Here is a 16995-nt window from a genome sequence, read left to right as displayed (position 1 = left end):
TAATGGTCTTTATTATCCATGAATGAGTGAGATCATGTGGTATTTTTCCTTCATTGACTAGCTTGTTTCACTTAGCATAATGCTCTCCAGTTCCATCCATGATGTTGCAAATGGTAGGAGTTCCTTCTTTTTAACAGCAGCATAGTATTCCATCGTGTAGATGTACCACTGTTTTCTAATCCATTCATCTACTGATGGGCACTTAGGCTGTTTCCAGATCTTAGCTATGGTGAATTGTGCTGCTATGAACATCTGGGTGCATATATCCTTTCTGATTGGTGTTTCTGGTTTCTTGGGATATATTCCTAGGAGTGGGATCACAGGGTCAAATGGGAGTTCCATTTCCAATTTTTTGAGGAACCTCCATACTGCCTTCCATAGTGGCTGCACCAGTCTGCATTCCCACCTGCAGTGCACAAGTGTTCCTTTTTCTCCACATCCTCTCCAGCACTTGTCGTTTGTTGATTTGTTGATGATGGCCATTCTGACAGGTGTGAGATGGTACCTCATTGTTGTTTTGATTTGCATCTCTCGGATGATTAGTGACTTTGAGCATGTTTTCATATGTCTCTTGGCTTTCTGAATGTCCTCTTTTGAAAGGTGTCTATTTAGATCCTTTGCCCATTTTTTGATTGGATTGTTTATCTTCTTTTTGTTAAGTTGTATGAGTTCCCTATAAATTTTGGAGATTAAGCCCTTATCAGATATGACGTTGGCAAATATGTTTTCCCACGAGGTGGGTTTTCTTGTTGTTTTGTTGATGGTTTCTTTTGCTGTGCAGAAGCTTTTTATTTTGATGTAGTCCCATTTGTTCAGTTTCTCTTTAGTTTCAACTGCCCTAGGAGCTGTATCAGTGAAGAAATTGCTTTGGCATATGTCTGAGATTTTGTTGCCTTTGTATTCTTCTAGAATTTTTATGGTTTCCTGTCGTACATTTAAGTCCTTTATCCATTTTGAGTTTATTCTTGTGTATGGTGTAAGTTGGTGGTCTAGTTTCATTTTCTTGCATATATCTGTCCAATTTTCCCAACACCATTTATTGAAGAGACTATCTTGGCTCCATTGTATGTTCATGCCTCCTTTGTCAAAAATTAATTGAGCATATTGGTTCGGGCTAATTTCTGGACTCTCTATTCTATTCCACTGATCTATATGCCTGTTCTTGTGCCAGTACCAGGCAGTTTTGAGAACAGTGGCTTTGTAATACAGCTTGATATCTGGCATTGAGATCCCACCTACTTTGTTCTTTCTCAGGATCGTTGCAGCTATTCGGGGTCTTTTTTTATTCCAGATGAATTTTTGGAGAGTTCGTTCTAGATCTGTGAAAAAGGCCATTGGTATTTTAATGGGAAGTGCGTTGAATGTATAGATTGCTTTGGGTAGTATGGACATTTTAATGATGTTGATTCTACCAATCCAAGAACATGGTATGTTCTTCCATCTGTTTATGTCTTCCTCTATCTCTTTTTTCAACGTCCTGTAGTTTTCTGAGTAGAGGTTTTTAACCTCTTTAGTTAAGTTTATTCCTAGGTATCTTAATTTTTTTGGTGCGATGGTAAATGGGATTGTTTTTCTGATCTCCCTTTCTGAAAGTTCACTATTGGTGTATAGAAATGCCTCAGATTTCTTGGGGTTAATTTTGTATCCTGCTACATTGCCAAATTCATGTATTAAGTCTAGTAGCTTTTTGATGGAGTCTCTAGGGTTTTGTATGTATAATATCATGTCATCTGCAAATAAGGACAGTTTTACTTCCTCTTTTCCAATTTGGATGCCTTTTATTCCTTCTTCTTGCCTAATTGCAATGGCTAATACTTCCAGTACTATGTTGAACAGGAGTGGTGAGAGTGGGCATCCCTGTCTTGTTCCTGTTCTTACGGGAAATGGTGTTAGTTTTTGACCATTGAGTATGATGTTGGCTGTGGGCCTGTCATATATGGCTTTTATTATGTTGAGGTATGATCCTTCTATTCCCACCTTTCTGAGAGTTTTTATCAAAAATGGGTGTTGGATTTTGTCGAATGCTTTTTCTGCATCAATTGATATGACCATGTGGTTTTTTTCTTTCAATTTGTTTATGTGATGTATCACATTTATTGATTTACGGATGTTGTACCATCCTTGCATCTCTGGGATGAATCCTACTTGGTCATGGTGTATGATCCTTCTGATGTACTGCTGGATCCGATTTGCTAAGATTTTGTTGAGGATTTTGGCATCTATGTTCATGAGGGATATTGGCCTGTAATTCTCTTTCATTGTGATGTCTTTACCTGGTTTTGGTATTAGGGTGATGCTGGCTTCATAGAATGAGCTTGGAAGCGTTCCTTCCTCTTGAATTTTTTGTAGTAGTCTGAGGAGGGTAGGTTTTAGTTCTTCCTTGAATGTTTGGTAGAACTCCCCTGTGAAGCCGTCTGGCCCTGGGCTTTTGTTTGCTGGAAGCTTTCTGATGACTGCTTCAATTTCTTCCATAGTTATTGGCCTATTGAGGTTTTTAGATTCTTCCTGATTGAGTTTTGGAATGTTGTATTTTTCTAGGAATTTGTCCATTTCCTCCAGGTTGTCCAGTTTGTTGGAGTAGAGTTGCTCGTAGTATTGTTTAACAATCATTTGTATTTCTGTGGGGTCTGTTGTTATTTCGCCTCTATCATTTCTGATTTGGTTTATTTGGGACCTCTCTCTTTGCTTCTTGGTGAGCCTGGCTAGGGGTTTGTCAATCTTGTTTATCCTATCAAAGAACCAGCTCTTGGTTTCATTGATTTTCTGTATTGTTTTTTTGGTCTCTATTTCATTGATTTCTGCTCTAATCTTTATTATCTCCTTCCTTCTGCTCACTCTGGGGTTTTCTTGTTGCTCTCTTTCTAATTCTTTGAGTTGTAGAGTTAGATGATTGACTACCATTTTTTCTTGTTTTTTGAGATAGGCCTGTAGAGCTATAAACTTTCCTCTCAGGACTGCTTTCATTGTGTCCCAGAGGTTTTGGATTGTTGTGTTTTCATTGTCATTAGTGTCCAGGATGTTTTTAATTTCTTCTTTGATGTCATCGGTAACCCAATCAATATTTAATAACATGCTATTCAGCTTCCAAGTGTTTGAGTATTTTGGGTTGTTTTTATTGTAGTTTATTTCTAACATTATGCCATCGTGGTCTGCGAAGAAGCTTTTTATGATTTCAATCTTCTTGAATTTGTGGAGACTTTGCTTGTGACCCAATATGTGGTCTATTTTTGAATATGTCCCATGAGCACCTGAGAGGAATGTATATTCCGCAGCTGTGGGGTGAAGTGTTCTGAAGATGTCAATTAAGTCCATCTGATCTAGTGAGTCATTTAGGATTGCTGTTTCTTTGCTGAGTTTTTGTCTAGCGGATTTATCCAGTGATGTCAGTGGTGTATTAAAGTCCCCTACTATGATTGTATTGTTGTCGATCTCTCCCCTGATATCTTCCAGAAGTTTTCTTATGTATGTGGGTGCTCCTGCATTGGGTGCATATATGTTTACCAGGGTTATATCTTCTTGTTGTATTGATCCCTTTAGTATTATGAAGTGGCCTTCCTTATCTCTGGTTATGGCCTTCACTTTGAGATGTATTTTGTCAGATATAAGTATTGCTACCCCAGCTTTCTTTTCCTTTCCATTTGCGTGAAAGATATTTTTCCATCCCTTCACTTTCAGTCTGTGTGAGTCCCTTCTAACGAGGTGGGTCTCTTGTAGACAGCAGATGTATGGGTCATGTTTTTTAACCATTCAGCCACTCGATGTCTTTTGGTTGGAGCATTTAGTCCATTTACATTTAAAGTTATTATTGAAAGGTATTTGTTTGTAGCCATTTCTTTTTTGTGTGTGTGTATGTGGCTGTTTTCTTTCTGAGCTTGATATTTCTTCTTTTTACACCAGTCCCTTTAGCATTTCTTGCATGGCTGGCTTGGTGGTGATAAACTCCCTTAACCCTTTTTTGTCTGTGAAGCTTCTTATTTCCCCTTCAATTTTGAATGATAGCCTTGCTGGATAGAGTATTCTTGGATTCAGTCCTTTGCTTTGCATCACTTTGTAGATTTCCGTCCATTCTTTTCTGGCCTGATGTGTTTCTGTTGAGAAATCATTTGATAATCTAATGGGAGATCCCTTGTATGTTACTTTCCGTCTCTCTCTTGCAGCCTGTAAGATTCTCTCTTTATCCTGAACATTTGCCATGGTAATTATGATGTGTCTTGGTGTGGGTCTTTTCGGGTTCACCTTGTTTGGAACTCTCTGGGCTTGTGTGACTTTTTTCTTCCCCACCTCAGGGAAGTTTTCTGATATTATTTCTTCGAATAGGTTTTCTAATCCATGTTCATCTTTCTGTTGTTCTGGCACCCCTATTATTCGTATGTTGTTTCGTTTCATGTTGTCCCAAAGCTCCCTTAGGCTCTCCTCCTGTCTTTTAATTTTTTTCTCCATTTGCCGTACAGTTTGAGTGTGTTTTGCTTCCTTGTCTTCTAATTCACTAATTCGGTCCTCCGCTTCTCCCAGTCTACTGTTGATACTTTCAATGGAGTTTTTTATTGAAGCTATGTCACTCTTCATTTCTTCTTGGGACTTACTTAAGTTGTTGATTTTTTCATCTGTTTCTTCTAGCTTCTTGCATAAGTAGTTGAGTTTTTCATCTGTTTCTTCTTGCTTCTTGAACATGTGGTGCATGTACTCTAGGAACCTTATTCTGAATTCTTTTTCCGTCATGTTGCATATCTCTGTCTCACTTAGCTGCTTTTCTGGGGAGTCCTCCTTTTCTTTCCTTTGGGGGTTTCTTTGCCTACCCATGTTTGATCTCGCTAACATATGTAGATGTTGAGATGTTCAGTGGCTGCTCCCTGGGTTGCAGGGGCTCCTTGGGTTGTGGTTGCTGCTCAGATGGTTGCGGTAGCAGCTGCTTTCCAGTTGGCAGCAGCTCCTCTGGTGGGTGTTGTTCACAGCTGTGTTGGCTCTTCTGGCTGGTGGGGGGAGGCTTCACGTACAGTTGCTGTTCCACAGACAGAGGGTGTGGTGATCAGGAGGCTGTGGTGATCAGGAGGCTGCGGTGCTCAGGGGGCTGCTGTTGCTTGGATCTGCGGTCTGGGAAACGCTCCTCTCTTATGGGCACTGCATGGTCTGATCAGTTCCTCAGGATGCCCCCTTTAGTCTCAGTTCTCCGCAGTCACAAAATCCAAATCTCAAATCTCCTGGCGCCAGCAAACCCGCGGAACTCCTTACCCTGGTCAGGGTCTGTGTCTGTCCCAAGAGACGCGGCTGTCTGCCATGCGGTCTCCCTCCGACCCTCTGGGCTCAGGTCTGGCAAACTTTCCTGCCCAGATCCCTGGTTTTTAACCTTTCCAGGGGAGGTCTGCCCTTCCAGGCTGCAAGCCGTCTCACCAGCTGAGTAAATTTGCCAATTCGGGGTGGGTGTTATTAGTTTCAGCTGCTTACTCCGTTTGCTCCGGGACAAGACCTGGGACGCGTCTGCCTATATCGCCGCCATCTTCGGTCCCTCTCCTTTTAATATTTTCAATTGATGTAGCTTAAACTTCTAATCCTGGAGGTGCTCTCTTCTGAAATACTTCAATTCTCATATTATTCTTTAAAACATACTATACTGGTAAACTTGACTTTTGGGCAAATGTTAAGCACCTCATGCCGCAGTTCATATCTTCAGGGCTCTTAATACTGCACATGCAAAGCTGCCCTCCTAAGAAGCAACACTGTTTATATAATGTCTCTGAATTCTACTTTTCTCATTAGAAAACGTATTTTTAGCTCAATTAGTGCCTAGAAAGAGAATGATAGGACAGTATAGACAGTGTTTCTTACACATTTCCTGTGTTGCAAGAAATTTTAACAACTTTTTTTTTAATATATGTATTTTTTAACTTATTTCAGAGAGGAAGAGAGAGGTAGAGAGCGATAGAAACATCAGTGATGAGAATCATTGATCGGCTGCCTCCTGCACACCCCCTACTGGGTGAGGATCCAGCCTACAACCCCAGCATGTGCCCTTGACTGGAATCGAACCCAGGATTCTTTATTCCGCAGGCCGACACTCTATCCACTGAGAAAACCGGCTAGGGCAATTTTAACAACTTTTACCATTGTACTTTATTTATTATTTACAGAAAAACTATGTATATAATTTATTTATGTATTTCTATTGTTCATCATAAACTAAAAAATTTTTACTTTCTTTCTTCCTCTTTTCCAATTCTTCACCCCTCCCCAAGTGGACCTTACCCTATAGGTAAGATACCAGTTTCTGAGAGAAAGTAATAATGCCAGTTAAATTTAAAATTTGACTTTTCACCTACTTCTGTGAAATACAGCACTCCACTTAAGTTATTAAAGACTTTTCTTTAGATAAAAAATGTCCTTGTCAATGAAGCTTTACTTGAAAGGTAAAGCATTGAGTTGCTGTGTTTCTTTTTATCAGCCAAATACCTATTAATCATTTTGATCTTATATGCACATAGCTCCATTAAAACTAGAAATCATAATTATACAGCACTAAGTAAACTGCACAGAGCTTTCTTTGATAAAATGGAAAATAAATTACATTTCCCTTTTCTTTGCTAGGTGAAACATATTTTTCTAAGTTTTGACTTAGGATTATATTCCCTGTACCTTTTTTTGTTAAACCATTAATAATAATTGAAATTGCACTTAATAGCTGGGGCATGTGCAATTTAAATTCACTAATAGTCCAAGGGTACACAACCCTTCACATATCTTTAATCATCAAAAGTATCAGTTTTCAAAACTGGGTGTTATTCGAGTCCACTTTAAGTTAGCACATTTTTCTCTGTGGGTAACATTTGCTACTGAAAAAACCTTGTCCGTGTCGGTATCCAGTAGAATTATCAATAATCGTGTTAATAAAGTTAATGAAACTGTACAGTTAAAGGACGGAGACAATTAGTTCACACCGTTTTGGTTTATTTATTTAGCAGTGAGCATTGTTGAACATGTCAGTCCCGAGGAACAGAAACAGCCATAAAGAGGCTTAACATTACTAATAAAACAATCAGTATCAAAATATTTTATGTAACAATTTGTCCGTGTTCATATAATAATCTGTCAACTCGATGATTTGCTTATTATGTGAATTAACTCCGTAATCGCTCCGAGATTGGATTCAGTGACACCGTTTAACTGCTCCCGAGTCGGGGGCTCTCGGCGGGTATTTTTAGGGAAGGAGCTGTCAGGTTAATCGGAGGGTATTTGGGGAAAGCCAATAAACTGTCACAAACTTGTAACAAGTTAGATTTCTCGTGGTTTGGTGGAACCTTTAACACTTCTCCCCTCTTGCCCTCCACTTCCACTCCGGCCCCTCCCTTCTCAAACGCTTTAAAAAAAAAAAATTAAGTGCTAATTCAGCACTAAACTTGCCTCTAATTGGAGAGCCTTAAAGGGCCCTGCATTGAAATGCGGCCGAGCCCAAACCTTCGGGAGCCAGGGCGGGGCGGTGGGGGAGGGGGGTGCTCTGGCGGGGAGGGAGAAATGTCAAAACCCTTCTCTCCGCCCCGCGGTGAGCGATCGCGCGCCGCAGACAGGGGAGGCGACGCCGCCTCCGGGACACCCTCGGTGGGCTCCCGAGAGGCGTCTTGGGGAGCAGCCACCCCGATCTCGGCCCAGGTCCCCCGGAGGAGGCGTGGGTTCGCTCCCAGCGCTGCCCTCGGGATGCGAACGTCTGTTTCTCCCACGCGCAATCTCCGCGCTCCAGCCGCTGGGGTCCCGGTCCGGTCCGCGGGCCACAGGCACCGAAGGGACACGCGGCGAAGGGCCACCTCCGCCTGGGTGTCCAGATCCCCGCGACAGCGAGCACGCGGGGGTCCGGACTCACAGGAGGCCAGTCCTGGGCACCGCGTGCTTGGCAGTCTCTGTGCCACAGCCTGGCCCTGAACCAGGTGGAGTGGGGAGGGGGCAGCGGCAAACGGTGAACGGGACCCCGCGGGAAGGGGAGAAAGAAACACAAGATCTATTTTAAGCTAAAAGCCGAACAGTGGGTCATTTGGGACACCTAAGGGGTATCCATGAATTGCAGCCTCCACCCCCCAAAAACCCAACCTTAGGTTTATGTGCTTACAGGTTAGCTTGTTAGACTTTCCTTTACAAATTCATCCCCACCCCACTTTTCCCTTGGCAGGGTTTCAACCACTAGATTTTTTAAAATTTCAGAGTGGATGTTGGCTAACATCTCTTTTTACAGCAGATTTCTATTTAGTATTTTTTTTAATTACCCCTGATAAATAAATCATACATGGCATACTCGTACAAATTGGTATCTAAAGCAAATCTTCTAGCAAGGTATTCCAAAATCTATCAATGCCCATCATTCCAGATCAGGGCAATTTTAGGAAGTGAAATTAATCGATCAAGGTAATTTTGGAAAGGACTAGAAAGGACCTACTGATGAGACTCCCATTTCTTTACTTATCAGAAACATCATGGCTGATCATAATTGAAGAACAAAGCAATTCAAGGAATGTCACCTGCTCCTTAGCATCCTGTCTGGGCAAATATTCAGGGTTTTGGCTCTACAGAGAAGGGTACTAACCTGTGCGCCGCAATCCAGGAGCAAGTTACACATGCAAAGGAATATTGGAGAGAACATCAGTTAGTGAGTGCGTGACTTGTTTTTCATTCAATAAATATCTGAACACACCTCTCTGGTAGGAAGGGTAAGAAAGAATTGGGGACGGGATAGAATGTGAAGAATGGATGTGTGGCTTCTGTCCTCGCTGATCATCCAGTCTAGTGACTGAAGAGAGTAAGAAAGTTTAAACCTCAGCAAGGGTTAGACAGTGTAAACACCTCAAGACATGTGAGTACAATACTAGGGAGTTCGGTGGCGGGAGAATTCCTCCCAGTTACAGGACTGTAGTGAATTAAGGTGAGTCTGGCCTTCCAAGTAGGGAAGGGACTTGCTAAAGGTGGGCTCCCTCCCTATCAGATGGTCTTTGATACCCATGTAGTATCCTGCCTCTTCTAGAACCTTCAGTATGTTCCCTTCTATCAGCTTTAAGTTGTCGCTTTCTTCCTTTTTAAGTCTCTTAACTACGAATTTAGGGAGTCCATTTCTGTAAATTGAGGCTGAGCTGAGGTGACACAATAAAAGGGAGTTACAAAGTTAAGAGCTAAATATGTTTTATTTATTACTTCTTTGCAAAAAGAATCTGGGTGGGCTATGACCCAGCACACCCCATTTCAAATAAATTGGTAAAATCATCATGGAAAACCAGAAAAAGAAAAAGTGAAAACTTGAAATAAGACAACCTTAGGAGTTAGCAGGTCACGGAGATCAAGCTTCAGATTTGGCTCTGAGCTCCTTGGCAGCCAAGGGAAAGAGAGGAAATGCCCTAAGTGACATTGGTCTTGCTGCTGAAAAATGTAAAGAATGTCTGGGTTTTTTTTTTTTTTTAATGAAACTGAATTATAAAAAGCATTTACTATGTAGAGAGCTGTCATAAAGGACACGGAGGGCTATAACAGGTAGTGTCCTACCAGTCCTCTTTTAGAAAAGAAAAGAGGATCTCACTGCCCTGTTTTGTGTAACAGCCTCCCATAAAAACCAAGACTCAAGTGGAAGGGAGTCTGCAGACTATTCAGTATTTGGGGTTCACCTGAAATGTGAAATGACATCCACTGGCCAGCCTTCCCCACATATCACTTCTCTCAGCTGTGATCTTGAGAAGAGCCAAATAATGTAAAATTAAGATGATTCTCTCTGGCAGAAGCCCAGAGTGTTGGCATCCCTTTTGGGATCCTGAAGTTCAGATTCACGGCATTTAGAAAAACAACCCAGCAGACGCCAAATTAGCCATCCTTCTACTGAAGCTGCGGAAGCAAATCGGTGTATTCGCACCGGTGAAGACCACCCTAGGTTTCCACAGAGTGAGCACTTTGCGGGGGCACTTAGAGCTTATGATAATAAAAAAATGTCATTAGACTATCGGAAGATATTTATCTTCCTATTTACTATGGCGGGCAGCTTCTAAAAGACAGGGAAGAGCATCCTGTTTTATACCACTCAAAGAATTTTTATTTGATCTGTCAGGACACTGTTCCTGCTTGTCTTGAGTCTTATAGGGAGTGTTGTAATAGAGAATTGTTTTTATTGAGGTAAAATGTACATAACATACAATTTACCATTTAACCATATTTAAGTGCACAGCTCAGTGGCATTCACTACATGCACAGTGCTGTACAACCATCACTACCCCATTCACCTCCGGAAGTTTTTCATCTTCCCCAACTGAAATTAGGTTTCATTAAACACTAACATCCCATTACTCCCTTCCCTAGCTACAGGCAACCTACTCTCTATGAAGTAGAATCACACAGTATTTGTCCTTTTGTGACTGACTTATTTCACTTTGCATGTCTTCAAGGATGATTTTTTTTTAGGACATTAACTAATAGTCTATGGGGAAACCATGTAATGTGTCTCATAACCAATTCCTGCCCACAAAATGGAGAGTCGGTGAAACCTACAGATCATCTTACGTTCTTCCAGGCGTGTTTCTCTCCAAAGCAATGAGAAATGCGCCAGTGACCAGTAAGAGACAGTAGCTACCTTTGTCACCCTCTTGCTCCTTAGGTGTAATGTCAGTCCAAATCAGAGATATAAAAGAACTGGGACAAGTTTTAATGGAATAATGCAAAAATATTGTTGGGTTTATAAATTATGAGATACAGACAGTTTCTCATAGATCATTAAGAGTGTAAACAGGTCCTGACCGGTTTGGCTTAGTGGATAGAGCATTGGCCTGCGGAATGAAGGGTCCCAGGTTCGATTCTGGTCAAAGGCATGTGCCTTGGTTGCAGGCACATCCCCACTGGGGGATGTGCAGGAGGCAGCTGATCGATGTTTCTAACTCTCTATCGCTCTCCTTTCCTCTCTGTAAAAAATCAATAAAATATATATATATATTTTTTAAAAAGAGTGTAAACAGAATCCTAGGAGAGGGGTGGTTTGAAATAAATAATTTGGTAAAGACTGCCACACATCAGTCAGAACAGGCAAAAGTCAGTTCTGGTAGTATTTCAATGACCTATTGTGAGCAAGGATTCCCAAACCCAGCAGCTTACAATAGCCATTTTACTTGGTTCATAATTCTGTGGGTGAGGAATTTGGGGATGGCCCTCCTGGGGTTTCTCATGTGGCTGCACTGCGAGATCATCTGGGACTGTGGTGTGGGTGGGGAGGATGCTGGCTCTTGGCTGGGAGCTCAACTGGGGCTGTCCCTCCACTGACAGGTTGGACCTCGTTGTGTGGACTGAGTGTCCCTGAAAGGTGAAAAGCAGATTTGGGTTTTTGAAAATCACTCTGATGGCAGCTCAGAGGATGAATAAAGGAGGGTGACAGGGGTCAGAGAGACAAGGTAGGAGGCTCTTCATTCAACAAACATTTTCTGAGCGCTGACTCTGTCAACACACTGAGACACTGAGGATTCAGCGAGGAGCAAACAAAGAAAAATTCCTGCCTTTGTGAAGTTTACATTTTACTGGGGGAAACATAATAAACAAGCAAAGAAAAGCACATAAATACATAATGTAAGTAAGTGCTAAGGAAAACTATTAAGAGTAGAAAGTGAAGTGGGTGACCACTATTCTATGTAGGCTGATTAAGAAAGGCTTCTCTGAAAGGGAGACATTGAAGCAAGAACAGAAAGAAGTGAGGGCGTGAGCTGTGCAGATATCTGGGGACAGCCTTCCAGAGAGAAAGAATAGGCCTACTCTCCTAAGGGAGGGGCATGCTTCGCTTGACTGAGGAGCATCGAGAAGATGAATTTGCCCAACATAGAGCTGTGGAAGCCCAGTATGAAGCTGCCCATTTTTTTAAAAAAATATATATTTTATTGATTTTAGAGGGGAAGGGAGAAGGATAGAGAGAGTGAAACATCAATGATGAGAGAGAATCGTTGATCGGCTGCTTCCTGCACGCCCCCTACTGGGGATAGAGCCCGCAACCCAGGCATGTGCCCTTGGCTGGAATCCAACCTGGGACCCTTCAGTTCGCAGGCAGAGGCTCTATCCACTGAACCAAATCGGCTAGGGCGAAGCTGACCGTTGGATCTGAGGAGTGAGAAAAGGGAAGGAATTTTGTGTGATTGCCATATTTCTGGATTGGGCAAATACATAGGGGTGTCACTGAGGGAAAGAGGGAATACAGGAAGGGTGGCACACCATGAAATCAATTTTGGACCTGTTGGGTCTGGTGTGCTGATGGAAATCCCAGTAGAAAAGCTTGTAGCCGCATGCACATGTGGGGGGTGTGTGTGTGTGTGTGTGTGTGTGTAGATGTGGTCCAAAGGTATGGGACATTAGCACTTTATTGAAATCCTCTTCAGAGTTTGGTCATTCATTCATTAACTAATTTTTATTGAGAGCCAAATTCTATACTAAATCCTGGGTATATAAAACAGACGTAGTCCCTGCCCATATGGAGCTTACAAGTGGACAGACAAAAAGCAAATAAACAACCAAATAACATAATTACAACTTGAAACATGATACACAAAGGAAACAAACACAGTGCTAAGAGAGTTACAGAACGTCTTAGGAAAAGGCCTCTCTGAGCTTATATTTTTGCTCAAATCTAAAGGATAAAACAAAGCTATCCATGCAGACTGTGGGAAAGAGCCTGTTTTAAGTCCTGAAGAGAAAGCCACAGAAGGTCATGAGGAAAGTACCCAAGATGCATTTGGAGAAATAACCAGACAGGTCTGGTAGGCATTGACACAAACAAGTTTGAACATTTTTAAGAATGGCAGTGACAGGATCCAATTTTTGGTTTTAAAAAATTATTTTGTGTATTAGTGGGGTAAGGGGTAGTGGTTGGGGAGAGGCAGGGAAGGAAAGATGAGAGGGAGGTAATAGAAGCCAGGAGAAACCAGTAAATAAAGCTGTTGCAGCAATCCTGGTGAAAGATAGGGCTTGGACTAGGGTAGGACAGAGAAAATAGAATCTGGAGATACATTTCGATGCATTTTGGAGGTAGAATGATGAGGATTTGGTGATGGATTTGGTGTGGGGAGTAAAGCAGATAGAATGGAAAAACGACTCCTAGGTTTCTGCCATGACCAGTTAGGTGCTTGGTGGAATCAGAGGGTTGATTTGGATGAGAAGACTGAAAACGAAATTTGGGAGATGTGAGACTAGGAGTTCTTTTGTGGATCTGTCACCTTTGAAATGCCCGAGAAGCTGTCAAGCAGGTAGAAGTATAGAGCTGAGCTCAGGGGAGAAAACATTTGGAACCATACAGGTGAAATTAAAATCCATGGAGTGTATGAGATCACTCCTTGAGGCAGAAGAAAGAGAAACGAACACCCTGGAAATTTCAGCCCTAGGCATGAGAAAAGAGGACAGGATGACAACCAAGATTGGATATATTTAACTAACAATAAGAATTCTTGAGACAACTGGTTAGAGTAAAAGACGTATTATGACACGATGGTAGAATTTTCCTGTATACCCTTTGAACATACTTTTGCTTCACATTAATATATTTTTATTTGGACTCACATGCCCTATTTAAGCTATAGGGATATTTGTTATTAATTCAATTGTCTGTTGAATAAAAGAAAGTAACAACTCTCCCCTCCCCCATGTAATCTGTCTCTAAATTTGCCAAATGGAAAAGAAGAAAGTCAGAAAAAAAGGGGGAAGGGGCTTCTGAACAATTAAAAAAAATGAGCAGCAGTTTAATTTCAAATATTCAAGAACTGTCATTTCATAACATTGTTAACATGGCTCCTTTTTCATTTAAATGCCCCTTTGCCACAGTACATTGCATTCGACAACTTTGCTAAGACGTGCCTGCTGCTGCAAATCAGCCATTTTTCACTAAATAAAGATGTTCCGGAACAAACACCAAGATAAGCAACTGCATTTAGGAGCAGAGAAAGGATGTTAGCTTTACGTTCCCTGTAAAATGAAGTAGTGATAAATACATACTGCTCCCGATCAAAGGGAGAAAAACAATTTTGCTCAGTAGAAAGTGTTTGCATTTCATTGAGAGGTAGATGGATGAGAGGGAAGAGAAAATTTGAACCATCTTTAGTTCAAAGTTGGAATTTAAAAAAACATAAAAGAAGGCACCTCTTCGCGAACCACAAACTTTTTTTTCCCCAGTGGTACCTTATTGGGCTCTCTCACTAGAATGCAGCTAACCGAACACCCTCACCTGCATCTCCCTAAGGACATAGATTTGAGCTCTGATCAGCAATAGAGAGCAGAGGTTCATGAAAATATCATCAAGAATGAGGATGACATTTTCGTAAGTGTCCTCTATTATCCATTTTATCTCCCTCCCTTCAATTGCTCTTATTTTTGCTGCTCATAATTTTTCTGTGCAATGTTTCCTCTATTTCAAGGAAGGACATCAATAATCTTAATCACTAAATCTTAGGAATTCCAAACTACCTTGCAGCCCAAGGTTCTACCTAGAACAGGGAGAACATTCAAACATAAGACTGGGGGGTACTGGATTATAATGCTCCTTCTGCTGGGCGGGGTGGGGGGCCCCCTCCAACATTACACACACGCTCAGATGTAACTCTCCCTCCTCCTAGATCAGCACGTATTTCAATAGGCTCCTTAGAACAGATGTGACCTGTAGATTTATGCGATGACCCCGTCGGAAATAATGTGGGATTGGGGAGAAGACTGCCTTCTTCTCCAGGAGCCTTTACTCAGGCAGCGGTTCTCAACCTGTGGGTCGCGACCCCTTTGGCGGTCAAACGACCCTTTCACAGGGGTCGCCTAAGACCATCCTGCATATCAGATATTTACATTACGATTCATAACAGTAGCAACATTGCAGTTATGAAGTAGCAACGAAAATAATTTTGTGGTTGGGTCACACCATGAGGAACTGTATTAAAGGGCCAGAAGGTTGAGAACCACTGCACTGTGTTCTCCCGAGTTAATGAGCCTCTGAGCCGCAAACTGGGCGCGTTATTATCCGTGTCCGCACGGCTGGAGGAAGAGAGTCGTAAGCGGCCACGGTCCGCCCCGGGGCCATCAGCCCTAGTTCCCTCAGGCCGAGGGCAGAGATGGAAAAACCCGGCGGGGTTCCGCTCCGATCCCCGGCCGGTCTGCGGTGGGAGAAAAGGGATCCATCCCGTCTGGGCGGCGGCGCGCCGCACACTTCCTGCGGCGGCTTGCAGCGGGGCTGGAGGGGGAGCTTCCCATTGGCTGGCGGCCGACGCCGCGCCGTCTGGGGGGGCGGGGCTGGGGGCGGGGCGGAGGCTGCGCGAGTTTCACTCCGAGGGGTCCCGCCTTGGGGGTCCCGCGTCTCGCGGAGCTTTTCCTTTCAAGAGCCAGCGGATGTCGGTGACAAGTTAATAGCTCTCGCCGCTCCGAGGTTAAACAGAACCGCGTTTGTGCCCGCGCCCCTGCCCCGACCTGCGGGAGCGAGCGGACTCCCCCGGCGCGGTGCCGGCGGCGCGGGGCTCAGCCTTCCGCTGCCTCCGGGGCTCCCGGTTCCCAGGCGGCGTCCGCCCGGCCTGCGACCCCCCACACCCCGGCCGGTCCGGGGCGCCCGCCTCACAGCGCTCAGCACCCACGGCCGCGGACACTGCCACACGCCGCTCCGAGCGCGCACACCCTGCAGGCACCGCGCACGCGCACGCGCGCGCGCACACACACACACACACACACACACACACACACGCCCACACACCCCTGCCTCCCCTCACACTCACCCCTGTCCTCTCTCACACACTCACCCCTGTCCTCTCACTCACCCCTGTCCTCTCTCACACTCACCTCTGTCCTCTCACACTCACCCCTGTCCTCTCTCACACTCACCTCTGTCCTCTCACACTCACCCCTGTCCTCTCTCACACTCACCCCTGTCCTCTCTCACACACTCACCCCTGTCCTCTCACACACTCACCCCTGTTCTCTCACACACTCACCCCCCCGTCCTCTCTCACACTCACCCCTGTCCTCTCACACTCACCCCTGTCCTCTCACACACTCACCCCTTTCCTCTCTCACACTCACCCCCCGTTCTCTCACACACTCACCCCTGTCCTCTCTCACACTCACCCCTGTCCTCTCTCACACTCACCCCTTTCCTCTCTCACACACTAACCCCTGTCCTCTCTCACACACTCACCCCTGTCTTCTCTCACACTCACCCCTGTCCTCTCTCACACTCACCCCCCGTCCTCTCACACACTCACCCCTGTCCTCTCTCACACTAACCCCTGTCCTCTCACACACTCACCCCTTTCCTCTCTCACACTCACCCCCCGTCCTCTCTCACACTCACCCCCCGTCCTCTCACACACTCACCCCTGTCCTCTCTCACACTCACCCCCCGTCCTCTCTCACACTCATCCCCCGTCCTCTCACACACTCACCCCTTTCCTCTCTCACACTCACCCCTGTCCTCTCTCACACTCACCCATGTCCTCTCACTGACCTCTGTCCTCTCTCACACTCACCCCTTTCCTCTCTCACACTCACCCCTGTCCTCTCTCACACTCACCCCTGTCCTCTCTCACACTCACCCATGTCCTCTCACTGACCTCTGTCCTCTCTCACACTCACCCCTTTCCTCTCTCACACTCACCCCTGTCCTCTCTCACACTCACCCCCCGTCCTCTCTCACACTCACCCCCCGTCCTCTCACACACTCACCCCCCGTCCTCTCTCACACTCACCCCTTTCCTCTCTCACACTCACCCCTGTCCTCTCTCACACTCACCCCCCCGTCCTCTCTCACACTCACCTCTGTCTTCTCTCACACTCACCTCTGTCCTCTCTCACACTCACCCCCCGTCCTCTCTCACACTCACCCCCCGTCCTCTCACACACTCACCCCTGTCCTCTCTCACACTAACCCCTGTCCTCTCTCACACTCACCCCCCGTCCTCTCACACACTCACCCCTTTCCTCTCTCACACTCACCCCCCGTTCTCTCACACACTCACCCCCCGTCCTCTCTCACACTCACCCCTGTCCTCTCTCACACTC

This window comes from Myotis yumanensis, unplaced genomic scaffold (assembly GCF_028538775.1).
Source record: "Myotis yumanensis isolate MYYU_CA2020_CCGP unplaced genomic scaffold, mMyoYum1.0.hap1 SCAF_3, whole genome shotgun sequence".
NCBI classification, from domain to species: Eukaryota; Metazoa; Chordata; class Mammalia; order Chiroptera; family Vespertilionidae; genus Myotis; species Myotis yumanensis.
Note: the sequence above shows the minus strand (reverse complement) of the source record.